At 44.9% G+C, this 18783-nt stretch overlaps 1 protein-coding gene across 1 annotated transcript in view; it reads left to right on the top strand.

Moving 5' to 3' along the window:
- The window catches only part of SPNS2 (SPNS lysolipid transporter 2, sphingosine-1-phosphate), a 140892-nt gene that overhangs the window by 87662 nt on the left and 34447 nt on the right, over positions 1-18783 (top strand). The gene's annotated exons all lie outside the window — the stretch shown is intronic.

The following is an 18783-nucleotide window of genomic DNA, read 5'->3' as shown; positions in this document are numbered from 1 at the left end:
GACTTAGATTAGTACGGCGTCAGCTCCTTTCTCTATTAAATTATCTCTCTGGGGAATTGATGATAGGATCCTCCGGCTCACCTAATTTTGGAAAGTCAAAGATAGCTTTCGATACATTTCACAATGCTCCCTGTTTCAGCCTACAGTAAATGAGGCCATGTCAGTCTGTTTGTTTTCTTGCCTGTCAAGGATACTGCAAAACAACAAAGGCTTGGGAGTGCTTGAGAAAAGAACCCTCTCATTTAAATTATACCACAGAGGAAGCTTAATTGTTGCAGGTGGCAGCATTCCTGGAGAGATAAATCACAGCTAGGGGAGCCGCAGACGGATTTCCCTAGGGACCAGCCATTCATCCTCTCTGTTCAGCTGCATTCCAGAGGTTGCAGTGCCGTGGTCACACCCCGAGGATGACAGGCGTGCTGTGCCGTTTCTAATACAGCGGTTGCCACATCCGTGGAAGTGGTGGAAGTCACACCTGTGATTTGCTCACCTTAACATCCACTTGGAAAGGACGGCATTTCTAAGCCCCCATAAATCATAGGGCCAAGCGTAGAAGCCTTTAGGGTAATGTCTACACTGCAAAGAACCCCCTCTTTCTCCCCTCCCCCCCCTCCTCCCCCCCCGTGGCGCCACATCTCAGAGCCCATGCGGCTCGGTCTGCAGGGTTAAAAATAGCAGTGTAGGTGTCCCGCTCATGCTGGAGGCTAGGCTCCCAAGACCTTCGCGCCCCTCCCCCCCCCACACACACACACCCAGTGTCAGAACCTGGGCTCCAGTTTGAGCAGGAACATCTATGCTGCGATTTTGAGCCCAGCAGCCCAAACGTCCGGTTTCTTTTGGTTTTCTTTCGAAACATGCTGTGAAAGCAACTGTGGTTATAGCAAAAAGGTAGTTATTGTTGTCGCCCCTTTGTTGTAAGCCAGAAAGGACATGGCAACAGCGTTAAGCCATTATACCCTTCATGAAGGAGCCAACAGGCGAAAGGCTTTCCTGCCTGCAAACAGTTTGCACTCTGCGCTCATTCACCTAAAGTTTCTAATCAAGTGTCTTGAGTGGGCTTCATAACCCATAGTCCAGAGGACTGGAGTCAGATAAATTAAGCACTGGACTGGAGTTGTATATACTTGGGAGTGGAGTTTCAGTTCATGGGGTTTGGTTCATTCCACTGCATTTGTCAGACTAGCTCCAAAGATGGATTACTACAGATGCTCCTCAAAGAGTAACCAGTAGCTCAGTGTGGATGTGGGATTATTGTTAGTCTAAGAAAGAGTGAGTGCTGCCGTAAAACAAGGATACAACTCTAAACGTTAAGTAACAGGAGCAGGAAATACCCTGAGCTGCATGTGTTCCGTGTGCAGACTCATTAATTCTGGATTGCAGTCACCACTAGATCTGGGCCCAAACAAAAACCCTGGATCCAAACAACCCCAAATTCTGGAAAAGTTCGGAGTCATCTCTGATTCCCTGCCCAAACTCCACTGTGATCTTCAGCTTTACCATAAGCCTTTCTTGTAAGCCAGGAGATCTACCTCCAGCGTAGACTCTACAGCCAGTGGGAGGACATTGTTTAAACCAGTATATCTGAGGGCTGCAGCAACAGGACAGAGATCCTGGGTCATACTGAAAACAGTCCTGCTGCCACTTCACTCCCCTGGCAGGAGGTCTGAAATTTAACAGGTGAGTCACACCAGCTTGCACAAGGTGACTCTTTGAAATAGCAATGATAAGAGGTCCGAGAAGAGTATGTGCAGTTCTTATTTATACAGTAACTTCCCAGCTTATGATCATTGGCTTCTAACATTAGCTTAAGGAGAAAACACTGGAGGTTCTTAAAGAAGGGAGAGAAGTGAGAGTGGGATGGGATGGTGGTTTAAAATATGAAGATCCCTTCACTGGTTTAAATACAAGCAGCAGCGAATCTACTGTGAGCAGAGGAGATTGCCCACGTTCATGTTGACGTGAAAACACCCGTCGAGAAGCAGCAAGTTGGCACAGCCTGAGCCCATAGAAATACGGCATAGAAAATTCCTTTATGTGGTGACAACAGAAATACTGAAGTAGGCAAGAAACAATAGCCATTCAGTGAAAATAGCAAACTGCCTTTCTCTGTTCTGCAAGTGTCGACTGCATGGTGCATGCTACCACAATGTCATGAATAACACTACTAAGCACCCATCCCTATGGTTACATAGTCTTTACCATGTTAACTGTAAATACAAGGGGCCTGCCTTTCAGAGGTGCCGAGCACCTTACAGCTCCCATGAAAAATGAGGCCACTGGATTGTTAAAGGGCTTTTATGGTGTCTGCCTCATAAATATTCATTGCTGACTGAAAATTGGACATAAAGGAAGCAGATAGCAAGCTCCTTGTATATGGTTAAATGTTCAGGCCGGCCTCCGGTCTGCCTCCACTTGTGTATGCCCAGAATCAGGGAGTCAAAATGGTGGTTATTTTGGGTTGATTCAGGTTCAGTGTGTTCAGGTTTAGGTCTGATTTTTTTTTTATAAATGGCTCGGTTACCGGTTTCAACCGGTTCAGATCAAATTTCAATCTCAGCGGAAGTAAACTCAAGGAGAGTTGAAACTTAAAATTGAAACTATTTTGCTTTTTGGCCATTTATTTATGAACTTTAACTTTACATGAGTTTTCCTAGTGCTTCTGTGTTGTCAAATAAACATAATTATTTTTTTCTATGAACAGTTTGTTTGAGAAAACTAAAATAACATTTTCTAATGTTTGCTCTGTGAGAGGATAAATCTGAATTTGGTGCATGGGCCCCTGGGTCAAGTGGAGGAACTGGAGGGAGGAGCTGTCCCCGGGGCTGGCGGTGGGTGGGAGGAGGGAATCTAAGGGGGAGAAGGGTTGGGGAGCTGGGCTGGACAAGTTATTGTTAACTTCTGGGACCAGGAAGCATTCCACCACTTCTGTCCTCAGGAGGGTGTCTCAGAGATGGTCCATCTATCTCTGGGTCATCCTGCTGCCTCATGTGGTGTGCAAGCAGCTCCTAAGCTTCCTCTCTCCCTCCCTACTCTTGTGGCTGGCCTTGTTTTCTTCTCATTCTCATCTCAGTATACCGGGGCAGGCCTCTCTGGTAGCCATCACGTAACTATTTGTTATTTTTTTTGTCTTGTTGAAAATAAGATTACCGTAGTGTTCTAAAATATTGCGCTTAAAAATGCTGAACCTTTATTTGAAGCGGTAACCCAACTTTCCCCCCCCCCAGTTCAGTTCCAGTTGAGGTTCAGCAAGTAGGACAAAAGTAGAGTTCAGGATCGGTACTGGTTTAAGCCGGTTCGGTTTTGGTTCGACTCCCTGCCCAGAATTAAACACGTCTGTACCTGTGCCTGCACTTTGCAGGTGCAAACACCCACTAAAAATTCAAGTCCTTTGTGCATGCCCTTTAAGTAGTCCTGTCCCTGTGCACGTGCAAGTCATAGCAGTTTCACCTGCAAACCATTTTTGGCATTTTTGGTGAGTGTTTGAGGAAAACCCCTTCAGGGTATTGGTTCAGGCTCAGTAATAAAATGACAACATGCAGACTTAAAAACCTGAGTGAGCTGTCCTGGGGCTCAAAGACAAACCTTTCATTCAGGTGCTTACTGAACACAAGAGGCCCCCCAGAGCTCCTCTACCAAAACATGGTTCCAGTCGTTATATTTTCATTCCACATGAAGAGGTAAATATTTCTCCAACCCCCTTGCCTGGCACTGTGATCACTGATTAATGACTATGGCAAAAGTCAGTCTTCTTTTTGGATAGTGTTTTGATTAATTATATGTCTGATTGCCCTATATATATCTGGGGCGGATCCTCCCTGGGCTGCCTTGCCTTATGGTGTTTCATCAGGAGGCCATAGAAACCTGTGATTGCTCCATTGTTCTCTTTCTAAATAACTTGAGTTGAAGCCACTTAGTTATCAGGAGTAATCAGATTGTGCTGGATCTTCTGAGTGTTTGGATGTGGCTGCTGGGACCCCGACTGTCTCTGTTAGTCAGACTAAGAGCTCTCATGGTTGCCTCATTTGTCCAGAGTTCTGTCTCTGCGGAAGGCTTGAAGAGTTGTATTTTTCCCCCTTTCATGCTGGCCTCCCACACCTCCCTTCACAGCTCTCTGGTGGGCAGACAGCTACGATTTCTTAAAGTGAGGAGGTGCATAGGCGTGGAAAGCTTGCGAAGTGCTCTCAGAATTTTACAGTGCTGTGATGTTTTCCATACACATGGCTTGAGTAAAGCTCACCTCTCCTTAATGGTGGCTGTACTTCAGAGATGGGCAAAATGATCCCAGTGGGGTGTGTGTGTAGTTAAGCATTTGGGGCTCCTTCAGGATGAAAGGGGATTATGTATAAACGAGGCTCAAACCAGATTAGGCTGTGACAATGCTGGTTGACAGGGGAACAAGCTAGAACACCTGGAGGAGCAAACTTCAGGTCAATTGATTCGAGGGTTGTTTGCCTGCCTTTTGTTACCTAGCTTAGCAAACAAGAAGGATTTGCTGGATCACATCTGCTTCTGGAGGCTCAGGTAGCACAAGGGCCACGAATTCTTTTTATAATCTGTGCCTGGCCCTGAGGCTGTGGACTGCTCTTCCGACCTGAGGCCCAAACTGTTGTTGACTTGGCAGAAAATAATGGGCTATTTTCAGAGGTGATGTCAGTTTGGAGCTGGTGTGAGTTGCACATCGTTAAGTCTGTGTGAATTAAATGCTAAGGGAAGAGGAGGTTGGAGCAGGAAGAGCAACCAACAGAGGACTGTGAGATAAAGCAAGGAGGTCTTGAATCTTCCAGCCTCTAACACCCTCCTGTTGGTTGGTTCAGTGCTTAAATGTTCTTGTTGTATAGTAGGGCAGATGCTATAAAAATATCTAAGACAGAATCAACCCAGCTTCTTCTCCCTCTGCAGGTAAATTACACTAACTTACTGATAGGTACCTTCGTTGCGTGCGTTCACTCTGAATTTGGCCCTGAAAAAAGGGAAGGAACAAACCCCTGTGGAACTAAATGTCAGCCAAAGCAAAAATCCGTCTGTGTTCAGTGCTTCATAAAATCATGGCTTTGAAACATGCCTGGCTTACTTCGGGTCCTTTTAGTTCAAGGGGAGATGAAAGAGAGACAGAAAATTTTTCAGTGTAAAAAAATAAAACTAGGTTCCTTGGAAGCAAAGAAAAATCTCAGGCCCTCTACAGCATTCTGGCATGTGTTGCCTCATAAAATATATACCTAATGTGTGTTAGGTACTATTGAGTAAAATAAATCCTCAGATTTAAAAGCAGAAACAAGCAAAACTAAAAGCACTAAGACATTTTTTGTATGTCTAAAGGGGACTGGATGTTTTCACTGAAGTCTCATTGAATTGATGGAATGGTTGTGTACCACTGTATAGAAGCTGAAGTCTGTTTCAGAGGGCAGGCGAAATAGATTCCTAATGCAGCTTTGTATCTGGAGTCTGGGAGCTGTGGCTATGCTGTACCTGGTCCCCTGACTAGCTTTAGATCCTTGTCAGTTTGCACAGCTGTTAAATGGGTCTGTGCTAAAGGTAATTCAGGTGCTGATGGACAAGGGCTGTAAGTTGGCTCCGCAGTATTTTGGTAGCCACAGCTTGGTGTTCGAGCCTTGCAGGGATGAGCCTATGATAAGAAATGTCTGTTTAGAGCTTAACTGCTCAGGGGAAAGGTAAAATCTACTACTGACCTTACCCACCCCATAGAAAGAGTCCTGTCTAAATGCTTTCTGCTGGGAAGAGATGGTTTCTTTCCTCCAGAGGGGGACTTACTGGTAGCTGTCATGGATATGTTGGTTCATCTACAATTAATACCCCAAACTCTCTCAAATGAAACCCTGTCCTGTTGAGCTGGAGTTCTCTCTTCACTTTCATGGCTGCCTCTTGACTACTTGGTGCCAGCTAGGACTAGACCCAGATGTGCCAAAATCAGAGCCTGTCTTGCATATTTTTACAGGAAGTGTGAGAATTCCTGAAGGAACCAGAGAGTGCCATTTTCTTCAGTTCCTCTAGGTGGCTGCCACTCACTCCTCTCTCCCACTGCTACACCTTCTGTCCTCTTCCTTTTTTAAAAGGTGAGGGAAGAGGCTCACATTTACTTCTGTCGCTTCCAGGCACAGAGGTTTGGCTGGGGCCAGCTCCTCTAGGACTGGCTCTGGCCAGAATACCACAAGCTAAGCTGTGCTTGGGAGGTTTGCACAAATAAGTGTGGCTGAGCTTTGAGTAATTGGCGTGATACATCCCATTTTGACCAGGACAGTCCCTTCTTTAAGCCCTGTCCCAGCCGTCCCGACTTTTTTCCCAAAAGTAGGCGTTTGCCCCGTTTCCTTTTGTTGATGTAATCAGTTGGCAAGAGCAAACAGGAGAAATGTCCACTTTCGTCAAAATGTGGGGTGCTGGCGGGGGGGGGGGGCAAGGGGCTTGCAAGGGGCAAGCAAGCAATGACAGCCTCATGCGGGAGCGAGAGGACCAGACAGGGCTGGAGCAAACAGTGACGGCCTTGTGCAGCGACAGCCTTGCACAAGTGTCAGGGAGGGCTTGGGCGACCCCAGCCCCACAGGGGGAGAGGGCTTGAGCCAGACCTGCGCAGTGTCCCATTTTCCCTTTGGGAAATACGGTCACCCTATCTTTGGGCACTTACCCCACTGCACCTCTCAACTTTGCTAGGTGGGGGAAAGAAGCAAGAGTTACCACAGGGAAGAAGTGGTTAGAGTTGACCGATGCAGGAGAGCACTGCCGACCTCTGAGCCATACAGCTGTCTCTCACCCATCCTGTGCTCCTTTTCTACCCCTTACTGGCCCCAGTGGTTACAGTAGATGGAAAGGGGAGGGGAACTCTCACAGCACCAATCCAGGAGGAGGGAGAGCTGTGAGGGAGCACTGTTTGCCCAAGTTGGGGAGAGGGAGGGCAGCCCCCCTTTGCTTTTAGCAGGGGAGGAGTTGTGTTCTCGCCTCACCTTACCCCCTTGTCCATGCATTCGGGAGCATGCGATGCATTCCAAGACGTGACAGCTGGTGATGAAGGTGTCTCGAGTGCAGCTGTAGCTCCAAAGCCCTGAATTTCCACCTCACATCACAGCGGAGTTCATTGGAAGGTGAGCTCATTTCTGCTACAAAAAATAAAGTAGACAAAATTATCAAAAAGAATATCCCTATCAATTGTTATCAAGTAACAGTTCCCATCTCTGCTGTCTCTCCTGAACAGCACTGGCTCTCCTCTCCCCTCCAGGGGCCTGGAGCACTCTATGGGAGCCTGACTGCCTGCTCAGAATATCAGCTCCCTGGTTGGTAGAGGCAGAACAGCACCATGTCCTACTGAAACCTTTGAAATAAATCTGAATGGATTTTACTGCATGTACAATACTGTTCTGTTCATAACAGTGCATCTGCTGCCCTCTGCTCTCTGTTCTTGGGTTCATTAGCTTGTCTAATATCCTGGGATGCGGAAACTAACGTCGTGGATGCTGAAATCAGAGGAGATGTCTCTATCGTTCAGTATCACTGTAAGCATAACTCATGCACGCTGCTGCAAAGGCTTCCATTGCCGCTGCCAGCTCATGGTAATGAAGACAGCAGTCAGCACTGAGACATCAGGATTGCTAATCGGAGCTCAGGCATCCTTCTGGGTGAGCCTGACAGAAAGAACACTGCTAGAGGAGACTTGCGCACGCCCTGGGCTGGATCCGAGAGTCCTTTTTCTGGCAAACTCTCGTTAACTTCAACAGGCCTGCATGAGGGCTGAGTAAAAACTGAGTAGGGACCCGAGGAGGTGGCTCTGTGCATGTGCGTGCGTGTGCACGCATCTCCCCTCTCTGTTTAGGAAGATGTTGGATGTTTAGGCTATTGAAAAATGTTTGGCACACGTAAAGGACATCCCCATGAAGTCTGTGCATTGTTGGCCTGATCCAGCTACCATGGAAATCAGTGAGACTTTTTCTACTGTCTTTCATGGGAGTTGTTGGATCAGAACCTGTCTCTCTAAATGGACATGGTTATATTTGATTATTCTTCATTTATTATTTGTATCTTGGTAGCAGCTAGAGGCTCCAACTGAAATTGTGGGATCCTGTTGTGCTAGGCAATGTACGTACACAACAGAAAGACAGACCCTGCCCTGAAGAGCTTTGCAGTCTTAAGTATCTTTGTCCCATTCTGTGAATAAATAAATCCCTGTGCATGTCCCTGTATGTGTTTCTATTAGTTGAACAATGGGAAAGCTAGCCAGTCAGTTCCAGTTACAGAAAAGGTGGCTGACGTTTAAAGGAGCAAAAATCATCCCATCTCAGCTCTTAAGCTGTCTGGTGGGGCAAAGACCTCTAGACTTGATTGAGCTATTCAATGGGGAAGCTCGGTGTGTGTGGGTGGGTGTGTTTGTGTTGAATTCATTGCCAACCAGGATACATTTTTAAAGCGGTCTCTATTTTTGTGAGACCTATAACATCAGTGTTTTGTGTGTCCTGCTGCAGCCGTTGTGGATTCTCAGAACTGTGCTTGATGGTGCACAACCCGAGATGTCATATTGCATAAGGTGCTGGAGTGTCTGTCAGTCCTATCCACTTGAATGTTTACTAAGTGCTAGGGAGTGCTTTATAAATAATTTTTATCATTGTTCATTTCAGCCCCGTTCAAAAAATTAAGGGGATGGATGGGAGGGAGGGGGAAATGTTCCTTAAATTAAACAGGACTGAATTGGCAAGGAAAGAAATGCTTGTAAGCGTCTAAATGCATGTTACAGGGGAGAGTGAGTAAATATAAAATGCCCATAAACCTCATGTGGCCCTTTTAATGATGGTGATGAGACAGATGCACGCCTTCCCAGCATGCAGCATTTCGTTATCGATGGCATTGCATGCTGCGTTTCAACACTGTGGAAGCCTGACTTGGCCAAATGAGTTTGGAAGGGAAAGCCGTTTGCTAGACTGCGATGGCCTTGCAGCGCCATGTGCTCCTGTTCCTAAGCTTTCTGGAGAAGTAAATGGGATTTGGATACGGAGTGTGTGACGTGGTGGAGTGTACAATGTCTCTCACCATTTGAGCCCATCTGTCCAGTCGTCTTATCTGTTAACTTTTAGCATGTCCTATAAAGCGTCAGGAGAAGGCATTAAACTTCAGTAGTTGTGGTCCTAGGTTGAGAAGATCAAGTGAAATGGAAGCCAGTTGTCTGAGGTGGGGATAAGAGCAGGTGGGTTCTTAACTGCAGGATGCCAGGACCAGGTTGGGAAAGGAGCTTACTGCAGGTGTCCTATGAAACAAAATGATGATACAACAATGATATCATGTCATCTCGGTGTTTGTCTTTATTGTGAAATAAGGTTACTCATGGATTGTTACATTGCCATGGAAAAAGGTTAGGCCTCTTTAATTGTCAATCAAGTTGGTAGGATAGGCCCATGAAAAATTTTGACTATCTGATAGCCTGGCTTTTGTTACCTGAAAATATCTGAAAAGTGAAGGCAAAGTCTCCAAGGCTCCAGATAGGTTAGAAATGGGGGAGATGGAGGTCTTCTGCATTAAAACCAAGACCTTCAACAATGGGTGCCTGAAGTCAGGCTTCCAAGGCTGAGACTTTCAAATCTGAATGGAAATTGGACATCCCTTAAGCAGCTTTGAAATTCTCAGCCCTAAGTCTGTATTCAGGTACTGAAATAGGTGCCTGTTTTTTGTAAATGGTGAGCACGCAGCAGCTCCTGTTGACTTTGAATAGACCCATAAGCACTATGGGATGCACAGTACTTTATTTTATTTTTATTTTTTTTGAAGACCCGAATGCTTAATTAGGTGCCTAAATAGAGACTGAGCAATACCTGTAGACACCCATTTGTAAAACATCTTGGACTAAGGTGCAAGTAATGAGGAGGGAACTTCCCACCAAGCTCCCTTTCACTGGATATCTTTCTGTACTAACTAATTGTGTAAATCTGACCAAGTTAGAGGGGATTTTAATCAGACAGAATCTCAAGCACATTTCCAAATAAAACCCTCCGTATTCAATCAAGTGTGACTGAACAAGTCACTAGGGAGAGCTAAAGCTATTAACAAGTACTAGGAACAATTAGAGCAGAGGCTAGTGGACTTAGCTTCATCTCCCTCCCTCACTGTTATATTTAAATACAATTTCTTCCTTTTCTCCTTGCTGCAATCCTTCCTCTCCCGGTGGGATACTAATAGCAGCCAAACTTTCCCAAAGGGGGGAGTGCTAAAGACAAGTGCGTGATACTGAGAGCTGCTGGGATACTTAAAGCAATCGAAATCGGTTAAAACTGAGGTGTTGATTTTAGATTATTGAGACTAGAAAAATCAGCCACCGTTGGTTTTAAGGGTAGTTTCTAAAGGCTCAATTGTTAGAGGCTGACAGCTCAGTAATCTAGAACAGGTACTGCTCATGTCTGTAACATGCTTATAATATTTAGTAGTCATTTGTTAACCCTTTAGAAATATGCTCTTAAATATAAAATGTGACTGAAATCTTAGAGCAGGAATAAATTACTGTACGTAAAAGCTGAGCCTTGGGGAGATTTGAATGGGCTTCAGCTGCTGGAAAGCAGTGTTCAGAGAGGTCTTTCTGTGCCACTGGCCAGTCCGAGGATACGTGGTTCTTCAGAAATACTCAAGCTTCTGGAGTGAGACTGAAGAGGGGAGTGCAGAGCTGTACACCTCATTAATTAGAGTGCTGAGAATCATACTCAAACACAGACCTCTCTAGATGCCCATACTCCAGCCTTGCTCTTTTTTAGCCAGCTTGGAAGACAAGGAGTGCTGAAAACTACTTTTCTGTAATATACCTAAGCTTGGAAGGAATGGATTTTTATCAGTACATCGGTCAACTTCACCAAACCCACCCAAACTGATCAAAAAACAGTTCCTTTCATAATCATTGAAATGTTCAGAAAGGCAAAGTAAGAAAAATGCTGCTTGAGAACTTCTTAGTTTCACGTAAAGATATTTTACTTTGTATATTTTGATATGTGATGTTGACCATTTGTGTTTTAATGGGCTTTAAATTTTTGAATCTCAATATCAGCTGTCATTGATTATTATTTGACCCCCTTATTGTTTGACCCCCCCCAGATTTCCCACAACTGTGGAAAATTTAAATCCATAAAAAATTTAAAAATAAACATTGATATTATCTGTTGAAATTATTTCAAAAAAATTGAATTTTGCCAAGCCTAAATATACCAGATGGAAACAGAACCGGCAGCTCCAGTGAAAGCTTCCCCTAGGCCACTCTGCGAATGTGACTCATGGCTGATCATGAGAGCTGATTTGTAGGGGAGAGAGGGTTGTTTATAAGTGCATCTGCCACACAAATGACCATCACCCAAGCCTCTGTGTGCCCTGGCAAGTCTAAGACAAAGAAGTTAATGTTGGTAATTCATAGCTTTGCATCAGTGCTGATAACTCATAGCCTCAGACCCCCCCACCCAGCCACCCACACCCACATCCAACCTGTAACTTTGGGTGGCTTAAGATTGAGTTCTGACACCAGTTGCCAGTCTGCAAGAATAAAGGTCTCACCCTGGCTTCCACCCACTTATGACTCCTTGCAGGGTGAACGCCACCAGCCCTTCTGCTCCTGAGGCCCCGCCCCCTTACCCCACAAATCCATCTCCCTGAGTTCTTAACTACCAGATACTCGGACTTTTCCCTTATGGTTCGTCACACTCGAAGGAGTGAAACCTGTCCCAGTTATCAGTTCGCTTTGGGGGATACACGCCATACAGTTTGCACAATAGAAGCCAGCTAGTGGTAAAAAAAATAAACAAAAAGTTTATTTAATAGAAAAATCATAGATTCAGAGATGAAAGAGTAAGGAAAAGCAAACATGTACAAGTTACACAGAAAATAAACATGAAGATGCATCCTCAGGCTTTATACTTCTATATTAGCTAAATTCCCTTTTCTCATACAAGTTACCTGTTGCCTCTGAACAAGTTCCTAGCATGCCCTCAGTCCTAGAGGGGAGCCAGTCTTTCATGGACAGCACCCTTCTAACAGGCTGGCCCTCAGTTTCTGGCTCATCTTAGTGGCTCATTCAGACTTTGCTGAATGTTGCTGAGTGCTGGCATTCCCAACAAGGGGGCTAGGTGCTGCTTGTTGAGGTAGTTTGTATGGCATGGACACGTCTTCTTGAGGAGCTGGACAAAGATCTCCCAGTTCATGGACCCCGAAATGTCCATCAGATATAAAAATTTGATCTCTGTGGACCTGGACTGTAGATGTTCTACAGAAGACCCCATTCTCCAAGATTGTTAACAGAGCAACTTTCATCATCACTAAATATTTTCCCTTCTTCATCTCCCCCAAAATGTTTTTTTAAATTAATTTGGCAACGCACGAAATTGTAGGGTAGAGCACTCTTGTGGGCAGGTGTATAATTGGCATCTAGATATGGATCCAGAATGTTCTGGGATGTTTGGATCCAGGATTTTTGTTGTATTCATTATTCAGTTATGGATTTCCAACAGCTGTAAAAGTTTTTGCGGGGTTCAGATTAGGAATTTATCGTTAGGGCCATCTCTTCCACTGTAAGCAACGACTGTCACTCCACCATGTCTCTGAAAATAACTTGCAGCTGTCTCCAGTATCTACTCATCTTTCTCCGAGGGAGAATGTCCCTGTGCAATTTGGAAACTCACAGGTTCTTAAACATGATTCCATCTTTGCTGGGGAGTTTAAAGAAATATGTCACCTGCATTTGTCATGCCATTTCATTGCTCGCTTCTCCTAGGGAGTGTCTATTTATGAGCTAAAATTTGAACTGTGTGTTTAGAGCCGCCAAGCCTATTAGTCACAGTACCGATACTACAGAAGCACATTGCTCTTCTGGTTTACATCATGATTTTGGAACACCTTTGCATACCTGTGGCGAAAGGTGTGGTGTGTTAACTTTAATCATTAGAACCTAACACAGTGCGGATATGTTTGGGAAAGCTGTTAATGGGGGTCAGCCGAAAGTGCTATTCATCTGGTCAGAAAATACTGGTCCTGTTTGACTCCTCATGCTGAATTATGCCTCATGTATATAATAATAATGCTATGTTTAGCAACTCTCCGCATTCCACACCCTAGTTTAATGGAGCTGAGTCTCCCTTAAGGAAATTAAATATGGGATCTTTAGGAGGTCAACTCTGTGGGTTTGTCTAGAGAGAAGAAAATTTTCGCATGGTGCAATTGATGTAGCTATACTGTTGCAATCCTGTGTTGTGGACAATGTTGCACCAGTGCAAAACATGGATTGCACACGTGCAGTGCATCTATACTAGGGATTTGCACTGGTGCAGCCACTCCAATGTAGTCAGTGCTTAAAGCGTGCTAGGACACAGCAAATAAAATTTCTCAAGCTCTGGCCAGGTTGCTGAGGGGCACACATTTCAGCCCTGGCTGCTTTCCCCACTGTCCCGCCGCCTGGGGTAGAGCAGTCAATCAGAGCTGCTGCAGAAGCAGGCAGAGTTCTCCCCTCCCCCAGTCCCACCCTTAGGGAGGACAGAACGGGTATGGTGAAGAGGTCTAGAAGTGCAGAAGGAACTGAGTTGAGGCTGGGGTGCAGATGTGGTGATTGGGGGAGAGGCAGTTGTGATGCTACTTCCATTTCTTTAGGAAATAATAGACACCCCCCCCCCCCCCGCGCACACACTTTTTTCAGTCCACTTTAAGCATTGAATGTAGTTAGACGGGTGCAAATTTCCCTAATCTGGACAAGCCAATATTTCCTTTGTATTATGGGATCCTTTACAGCTACTTCACATTCAGATGCTTAATGACCCAGGCTTACGGATCACATGGCTGGTTCTTCAGTTTTATGCATACTTTGGCAGATTATAGATTTATCAGTGGCAACTAATCTTGTACAGAACCGTGGCCTAATTCCTTTTGTTAACTTATTTAAAGAGAGAGAGAAAGAAGTAAGGTCATTATTAGACCTATTAAAACAAACATTACTCACTCAATGGTCTGTGCCACTGGGCTAAATGTGTAATTAGTGGCTTCGTTCAAACACAATTAAAGGCAGTCACTTGTACTGCTTAGTCAAAGGACGTCCTGGCCTACTGAATTCTGATGTGATGTGTGAGATCAGGAATAAAAACAGTATGAAGATGTTAATGTAAACCTGTTGAGGTGTGCTAGAGAAAATTGCAATGCCTTGGTGCCTTTTAAATATTTTAGAGTCCAATAATGAAGCCCTTCCTGTTTGCATTGTGCGTTGTGCCTGTTTAAGAACTGAGTAAGGATTCAATTTGGTCTCTAGTTTTTAACAGGATTGTAGGGATTGGCAGAATGGATCAGTCCAGGGACCTCTTAGCCCAGTGTCCCCTCTCCATCAGTGTCTCCATCAGTCCAGCTGAAGGTGCAAGAAACCCAGCAGTGGGCTGTTATGGGATAGCCTATCCTCAGAGAAAATACCTTGCCAGCCCCTATTAGAGGTTGGCTTATGCCCTGAAGCATAAAGATTTATACTTCTTCCAAAACTTCTTTTTTTAGTTACGACTATGTACAACCCTGTATTTCCAGCAATGGGATGTGTGGACAAAGCAGTAAAGCCCTGGGAACTTGGAGAAAGGCCACATTTCCCCTTAAAGAGACTGGAAGAGAAGAGCCAGGTCCACAGTTCCTGCTTTGCTGCCATCCACTCTCCTGCCCCTTCCAGGTGGTAAGCCCCGTGGTGACGTGGCTTTCAGGGGAGTGTCCAACAAGAGTGGCAGAGACACCATTGCTCTACCAGCCTTCATCCTGTCTCCACCATGTCAGCTTGTGGGGCACCTGAACCCTACCTTGCTGACGTCCCTTTGTGACGTCCTCGCTGAGTAGGGGGGATTCCAGGGGATTATGCCATGCAGATGGGCTGTTCCCTCTCCTGCTGTCTGTACCCCCACTTTGGTGCTGCTAGTGCCGTGGCTGGAATTGTGCTGGTATGTCTAGGGCTTGAGAGTGCAGCAGATGGAGAGATGTGAATTTGCACGCTGCATTCACTTCTGGGGGCTACATCCTCAGGTGCCGGGGGGTTATTGGCAGACATGATGGGAAGCAATGGAAAACCCATACTCCTGAGTGTGATCATTAACCTTTACTGAAAACAAAGTGTTTGCCTTGCTGGTTCTTAAGTGTCCAAACATTCCATCAAGTTGTCATCACTGATGCAGGGAAAAAAGTACCAAAACCTTGAGGTTTCTGGTCTTAATTTGTATGCAGATAAAATATGCTTAGGTGCTGAAAGCTGACCCAGGCTTTTAGAGTCCCCCAGCAGAGTTAGAAGCGTTTGCACAGGGGAACAAATTACGGAAGAACTACACAGTAATGTTTGAAGGAATAAACTTCTTTAATACATACCAATCCTTAATTGGGAAAGAGTAAAATTCGATTAGCAATTCCCACACTCTGCTACTCGTGCTGTTCTCAGAGGCAGCTTGGTCCAGAGCAGACAGGGTGGCCAGGGTATGCGTCTCACTGTTCTGCCCGGGCCTCGGGGTGTGACAAAAAGGAAAAGCAGCAGAAAGAAAGGGACTCAACCTAATGGAAACTATCCTACCCACCCATGGGGAAGAGACATGCAGGTTTGAGGTCAGAATAGATTATCACAGTGGTCCTTTCTGGCCTTTGAAACTATGAATATACGTGTATGGTACGTCTCTTTATATATATTACATCTGTGGACTTCCTACTAGTTCACTATATGACTGTGGCCTCCCCATAAGAGTTTGGGGATGATTGTTTTCGTTTGGGTTTTTTTGGTCTGTGTGGACAGAAGAAAATGTCTGCTTCCTTGCGAGAGGACCATACTTTAACCTAGGCACCTAGTGAGCTTTTTCTTTTCACATTGACAAGAAAAATGTTGGAACACGATGGTCCACTGTGTTTTAAACTTGGAAGATTAGGCTTTGGTTCATACAGCGAAATGACTTATTGAGTAATTTTATCACTTAAGTACTTAGATGATAGGTGCTATCGAAATACCTTGGAGAGGTCTCTCAGTAATATAAATCATGTTTAATCCGGGGGTTGAGTACTTAGGATATGACTGTAAATAATGCCCTAATCTGATTTAATATTTTTATATCGTCTGCCTAGCTGCTACATCTGGTCAGGTGCTTTTGTCCATTGCCTTGAAGATTCCTTCTGTGAAATGCAGCACTGCTTACATCTGTATATGCTGTTTTTCTCTTACGCGAGTCTTATGTTGATCACCATCTATAGTCAGAAACTCATCACTCAGGCCTGGTCTACACCTAAAATTTAGGTCAACCTAATTACATCGCTTCGGATTGTGGAAAATTTTGCACCTTGTGCAACGTAGTTAAATTGACTTAACCCCTACCATAGATGCAGTTAAGTTAATGGAAGAATTCCCTTCCAACAGTGTAGGAAGCATCTACGCTACAGTGGCATAGCTGCAGTGCCATAGCCATGCTGTTGTAGTGTAGACGTACCTTCAGACTCCCAAAGCATGAGAGAGAGAGAGTGGCAGAAATTCTGGAAAGGGGATTGGGCGCTCTGTGTGTGAGAATGAGCCCTGATGTGGATAGGCTACCAGGGGCTGCAGGTGTTTTCAGTGCACTAGGACTCCCAACGTTATCAATACTGGTGTTAGCAACGGGGGGAAAGTTTTGCACAAGATGCGTAGGCAAGGTTTGAGAGGTGACCATTGCAGTAGCAATGGTCAGCGTAAACCCCACGCAGTGTGGTTATTGAGAATTGTACTTGTTGCTGTATCTCTGTGGTGGTATTTTCATATAGATAAAGTTTTAGAAAGGTCCTATATGTCAGCAAGTTTGCAACTTTCCTGTCACGGTTGACATTTCATATTTACTGGTTATTGGTCTGGAACTGAGCCTCTTTATCCCCATCTCCATCACATGTTGGGATCCATATCTGAACCACGGTTGGTTTTGATTTTGCAACACCAGAAACCAACGGATGAACGTGTGCAAACCAAAACCAGCCTCCAGTTTTGCCCAGTTCTAATCCTGCCTCCCTAATGCATTCAGCATGTATATGAATAATGCCACTTATCCCAACTGCACTGGCTACCAGTGTGCCAGTCACAGGCAGTGCATCTCCACAGCATTCCTGAATGGTTTAGCATTGGGCAATGGACATAATTTAACTGGTTTGAGTCATGATGTTGCCCTTTCTGCAGGCACCCACGCGCATCTGTTCAGTATGACGGGGCTAGAGGAGACATTTAATTATACCTGTAATTGCAAACACCCAGCAAGTTATAATTACATTCAGAAAATGCATACCAAGGTAGAACTGGCATCCAAATAAGAGGTTGTTGATGGCTGTGCAAAGCACTGCTAGTGTGTTTAGAGGAAGCACTGAAATTGTCTACCAGCAGATGTATATGTGGTAAAGCAGGTGTGTCAGCGCCCACGTTTTACTGCTCAACTCAGCAAGGACTCTGTATTGTTAGAGTAGGGAACTTGGAAATCAAGAGGCCTGAGTTCCAATCCCAGCACTGCTTTAGACTTGTGTCACCTAGGGCAAGTCACTTGCCCTCTCTCTGACTCAGTTTCCTCTTTGTAAAAGGGGATCAATAATACATACCTTTGCAAAGTGCTTTTTCATTTGAGGGATGAGTGCAATCCATACGGCTCCAACTCTCCCAAGTGACCTACTGGAAAACAAAAGTGACTGTATATGGGGGCCTGTAAGGGTTAGATGTTTAAAGTTTGGCTTCCCCCAGCCCTTTTCTTTTCCTTAGTCAGCAGCTGCAATTAATTGCTGTTGCATTTCTGCACCTGCCGTTTTTTCTGAGTGCAGCTCATGTTGCTTTGATGTCTAAGTATGGGTTGTACTAGTGCATCAGGTAGTTAGACATCAAAGTGGCATGAACTATGCTTGCAAACAGTTGCAGCCAAAAAGCTGCAAGCATACAGAGAATCTGGCTTAAAAATCAGGTGCTTATAGTGTTCTATATAACGTCAGATCTGAGGGGAGCCACCATCAGGAAATGCGTTCTGTTAGTTCCCTGACGTCTGTGGAAAATTCCTTTTCCTCTTCCATGCTGGCTTGTATTAGATTTCAGTTTGTTGCATCTCACATTGTTCTAACATATTCTGGTCTGTATTGAGTCTCTGTTCACTTCCACTGCTTGCAGAGAGTGCACTTGTTTCCGAGTGATTTCTGTCGCCGGCTTTACGTTTGTGCAACATGTACAATTGCCTGGGATGTCCCTGAATCCCCCATTGTTGTTGATAAGCAGCACACTGACTGCTTTATAAGCAGACCAAGGCCAGGTCTACATTACAGACCTATATCAGTATAACTAAGTCACTTGGGGGTGTGAAAAATCCACACCCTTGAGCGATGGAGTTATGCTGACCTAGCCCTGTGTAGACAGTGCTATGTCAATGGGGGAGCTTCTCCTGTCCACATAGCTACCGCTTCTCAGGGAGGTGGATTATCTGTGCCGACTGGAGAAGCTCTTCCATACTTTTTGAAGAGTCTTTAAAGTTGCACCAGGATTGACTTTTCAGCCCAGTGCTCTGTGGCAACTTGGATAACGAGGATTTATACTCATCATTTAAGACCTTCAAATATGAGAGTCATCATCAGCTCAGCTCCCCGCAAACCTTCCTCTAGGGTTGCTCTGTCTATATCAATAAACCTCCTATGGTTGAGCCTCCCCCTGAGAGTGAAATGAGAATCTCCTGCTTCCCATTCTTTAACCATATTAGCTGCCAATGTATCCTTCATAGCCAGAAGGCTTGGAACATCTTCTGGAATGCAAATTAGGGCAAGGGTTTATTATTACAGTTATTTTTTAAAATATGTGTAAACCACTAC

This window comes from Emys orbicularis, chromosome 17 (assembly GCF_028017835.1).
Source record: "Emys orbicularis isolate rEmyOrb1 chromosome 17, rEmyOrb1.hap1, whole genome shotgun sequence".
In the NCBI taxonomy this organism is placed as follows: domain Eukaryota; kingdom Metazoa; phylum Chordata; order Testudines; family Emydidae; genus Emys; species Emys orbicularis.
This window is presented reverse-complemented; position numbering and strand designations above follow the sequence as displayed.